Raw genomic sequence first — 5,221 nt, 5'->3', positions numbered from 1 at the left:
TCCAAGTGTGTAGGCAACTGCGCATCAACTTGACAAAACGTTTACAATCCCTGGTTTAACAAGGAGTAGACATTATCAAAGAGTACAAAGTTCAGTCCCGATGTGTGGAAAAATGAAAGGCCGCGTAGTTGGCGAGGGAGTAGAAGAGATCTGCTTCAGTTTCAGATATTCTACTGCTGATAACTTTATAAAAAAAAAGATTACTTGCCATTAGGGGAAAAGAAAAACAGAACAAAAGAAAAAAAACCAGTCCATTATGGTTTCACAGATGAATACGTCCTCCGAAGATTATAGTGGATGAAGAAGTGTTGTAGAGAAGGGATTTGTGTATAACACATAGTAACCCTACTGTGTTTCGATAAAGGGGGAAGGGCTTTTTACTAGTTTACGAAAAAGTATCCCCAAATCTCTTCGGATGGGTTTAATCCACCATTCATCTTCATCTTTCACCGAAACGAGGTACTGCCATTGATTTAAGTCCCAAATAAACTGTCAGAAATATTTCAGCTTTGCTTTCGGTGACGTCAAGACCTTTTCCCCTCTTAAAATCGAAAATGGAGCAAACGACCCCCTTGAGAATCGGGATAACTTCCCTTTGATTTGTAAGTCGCGATCTTTCATTCCCATCGGTGTCTTTTGCAAGCTCAAACTATCGGATGCTTTTCCCAATCAAATCAACTTTCAGCCCACAAAATAATACGGACGAAGGTTCCCTTTGCCCAGTACACCCAACAACAACAACAGAAAAACAAATTACAAAAAAGTACGCTCGTTGCTACAGCAACATTCACTCAGAAAGAATTCATTTTATAATTTTCGCTATTCTCCACGATATTAATTTTCGTTCACCTTTTCGACACAAGATGACGCCTCAGTTCTTGCTTAACATAATCCTAGAAATCTACCACTCATTTCTACACCCCCCCTTCCATAACCCTTTCGAAAGATAAAAATGCGAAGGGCCGGATCTGTGTTCAAAGTTGCTACGTACAGAAAGGAATTTTTAATGTCAGTGGATTATACAGCAAAGAGGACTCCACCTTCCTTGTGTAACTCACCTAGCAACCGGGGCAATTAACAACCAGCTTGGAGCAAGGGCTGTTCACAATGCATGAAAATTTTGTGACCTTTCCGCTACGAAGATTTTATAATAGCTGCACTCGGTGCGCAGTAGCTGTACTCTATTTATAGTAACCACACTCTATCTTCCGCTTCGCAGTCACTTTTAACGAAATTATTTTCCAGTCGAGGTCTGTAACCTGCTGGTAGTAACTCATCCAGCCCGGAAGTTACGTCATAAACCATTTCCAGCATGTTCATGCTGGAAACGAAACGGTTTCTTTGAAAATGGCTAACAATCAGACCACATCCACAGTCGATTGTATTGAATACTTAAGTACCATCTGTCGAAGGATGCTTTAGATTTCTTTTGGTTATTCTAGTTTTATGGAGTCAAGCACCCAAAAGATTGTTAACATCCTGAAGTTGTACATCGATATTGGAAGTGACATCATATTGAAGAAAAAAACCTTTAACCACACTATCTCTTTTAATGACTTTGAAACATTAAATCTCAAGGTTATTAAAAAACCTTGAACAGCGAGGCCAAATCGATGTTGTGTTCCTCGACATTACAGTGTCCTTTGACAGACTCATTAATTCGCTCCTGAATATTCTGGACAATCATTTCCACATCGTTATCCCTCTCTATTTCCCGAATAACTGCAAAGTCCATGTGACTCATAATGGAGACTCCTACAGCCGAATACTGGATAGAGGGTTGCCTCAGGGGGTTGTGTTCTTTCTTCCATTCTCTTTGCGTTCTCCATTGATCCCTTCATACACTCAACGACTGACTCCTTACAAATCTCAAAACAAACTGCACGTTTCAAAGCCATCGATTTCGAACTCAACCGTTCTAGTCCTCCTAAATGCTCGTTCCATCCCAGAAAGAAGATATTTGGATGGTTAGAGTTGAACGGCTTTCCTTTGCCCAACCCTTTGCTAATTCCAAATTCATGATGGAAAAGCCTTTAATCATCTCCTGGAGCATCTTTCGTATCTCCCTAGGATGGAGTCCTTGGACGTCTCATCTGATCAAGATCAAACGTCCAAATAGATCTATACTGAAAGCAGAATTGTTTCTTTTATGGTGACTAATAATTAAATGAATTTATAGTCTATTATTTTGAACTGCTTGCGCCATCTGTCGGTGGTATTGCAGCTTGCTTTCTAGGAGTGTATATTTATGACTGGATCTTGTTTTTTTTTGTTTGTTCCAGCAATATAACACGGAAAAGTAATAACGCTGTCAATTTTGAAACGTGTTTTTCTCACTTCGTGTGTGTGTGTAAAACTACAATTTTTCCTTTTTTAATTCTAAACTTTGTAGGCGTGGAGAAGTATTTTCAATCACGCATTAGGGTGGGGGATATAGGTCACTTCTCGCAAAAGTTTCGGGGCTGCTACACGCTTCGAATATGAAGATCGATTGATGTGTGCGTACAGTTTGGAGTCTCGCTGTGAAGATTTATGTTTTTGGAACGAAATACTCTTCTAACACCGCAGAAGATTATAGCGTTTAGGGAACCTATTAATCCCCCTATCGAGTGCAGTTTATCACAGTTAGAGAAGATATTATTTTGTGTGCGAACTTCGAATATTTTTACTGCAGCAACCGCAAGATGACATATGGAGGTTGTTCTAGAGTCGCAAGAAAATTTACATCAGATTTTTATATTCTCCCAAACTTACAGCATCCGAAAATACCAAGTATTTATTACTGTAACAAATTACTTGATCTCTCAGGTTCTTACTCCAACACGACTAGTACATAAAGTATCTTTATGATTAAGATCTTTTATCCTTAATTTATTAAAAATTCAGGAGCGTTTGCAGAGGTGTGAACCAGTGGAATAAATGTTCCCTCCCAGGAAGCAAATTTTACACTTTTATTTCTCCATCATTCCAACCCAAAAGTCCTCGCGGTAGCTCAGTCCTCTCCACAGCGGGTGGAAAAAACCTCGGTTAGAATTCCGTCTATGAGAGGAGTAATTACCGCCTTTTTCAACTTGTGGCCGAGTTAGTCGGTCTCGGACAAGGTGATGGCTTTTTATCCAGAAATTGGGGCTTTTCATCCAAAATAGAGGAAAATCGACAATAAAGAAGTGTTCTTTAAGAGTATATAAATTACGCCATACGTGTTACACATCGCACGATACGTTTTAGCCTTTATGCATCCTGATACGGTGACCAATGGCCAGAGGTCCCCAAAATCCCAACTGCTTATTTCCAATAAAACTGAAACCCGAATTAAAACCCTTATATCAGTTATTTCTCTATATCTCCATCTTCAATTTCTTCATTGGGGAAATTGCATTGAAATCGATACTCACATTCTCTGACCTTGTTTCATCCATCAAGTCCGAAGAGAAATCAATGAAATCAATGCCCTCTAAAGAAATCAATGTCCTGCAGTAATCATTCAGCTTTTTTCGCATTTTCTTGGTCTTCAATAGATCTCCTACAACTGGAAGAGACTTCCAAGAAGGTTCCATCGCCAATGTATAAATAAAATATCATCAGCAACTTAGGCCATATTGTGTCCTAATGCGTGTGGTTGTTTGCTGTATGAAAAACCATGATACCCTCTCCTGAGACTAACTCAGCCACGTGTAAAAAGGGCCAATAAAAATTCCTCGTGTCATTGATGGGTTTCGAACTCTGGTGTTGTCCAACCAGTGTGGGGAGAACATATTTAAAATACAAATATTTAAGAAATAATTCAGTATTTTTTAGAAGGAAATATTGCCCATGCCCATATGTGTTTAAAAACCATGGGAGGATAATACTTCTGATAATCGTCTATTTAATAATTTAGTTAAAATAAAGATTTATTATTTTTTATTTCCAATATTATTCTTACACTTATCACAACTCGGGTGAAAATGAAGGTTCTTTAATTGAATATCGTATCGATAGATGGCGCCACTACCTGCACCTTGTACAATGTAAGTTAAATGTATTTTAAAAGTTTCCTCAAAATCAATATTTTTTCCTAATAATTAGTTCCAATCAATAACTCCTTTTAGGATTATTTGGCGAATAACCCTTGGATTAAATTCACCGATTTCAATATTGATTCAATTCAATTGGTTATTCTGATATTAGAACGAGGAATATTTTTAAAAGAAATTAATTAATAACGTACAGTTGTTAATCTACGTTTCAGCGCCACCTGTTGTTCAATTTTAAAAATAATCTAAATTATCTCTAAAATTTATATAACACATCCTATGGAAAAATTTATCCTTAATCCTAGGATAAAGCACCTATCGCAAAATTTATTCTTTATCCTATAATAAAACTCTTAGGACAAATTTTAGGATAACAATCCTAGGGCAATTTTATCCTTTATCCTAGGATTAAACTTAGGTTAAATTTTATCCTTTATCCTAGCAAAATATTCTTAGCGGAATTTTATCCAATTTTATTTTATCCAAAATAAGTTTTATTTTGTAAAACTCAGTACAAATCTTATGCTTTATCCTGGCATAATAAGCCTAGGGCAGTTTTATCCTTTATCTTAGGATAAAACTCTTTTTATGAAAAATTTTATCTTTATCGTAGGATAAAACTCTTAGTTGAAATTTTATGCTTTATCCTAGTATAATACTCCTAGGACAATTTTATCCTTTAAATTAGGAAAACTGTTAATAAAAATTTTATGCTTTATCCCAGGACAATTTTATCGTTTATCCTATGATAAAACTCTTGGGACAAATTTTATCCTAGTATTAAACTCTTAGTACAAATTCTATGCTTAATCCTAGGATAATACTCCTAGGACAATTTTATCCTTTATCCTATGATAAAACTTTTGGGAGAAATTTTATCCTAGGATAAAATTTTTAGTACAAATTTTATGCTTAATCCTAAGATAATACTACTAGGACAATTTTATCCTTTATCCTAGGATAAAACTCTTAGTACAAATTTTATGCTTAATCCTAAGATAATACTACTAGGACAATTTTATACTTTATCCTAGGATAAAACTGTTGTGACAAATTTTATCTTAGGATAAAATTTATCCTAGGATAAAACCGTTAGGACAAATTTTATGCTTTATCCTAGGACAGTTTTATCCTTTATCGTAGGATAAAACTGTTGGGACAAATTTAATCCTAGGATAAAACTCTTAGTATAAATTTTATGCTTT

Source organism: Mastigoproctus giganteus, chromosome 1, assembly GCF_048544385.1.
Source record: "Mastigoproctus giganteus isolate SK-2022 chromosome 1, ASM4854438v1, whole genome shotgun sequence".
In the NCBI taxonomy this organism is placed as follows: domain Eukaryota; kingdom Metazoa; phylum Arthropoda; class Arachnida; order Uropygi; family Thelyphonidae; genus Mastigoproctus; species Mastigoproctus giganteus.
The sequence above is the reverse complement of the archived record's forward strand: the minus strand, read 5'-3'. Positions refer to the sequence as shown.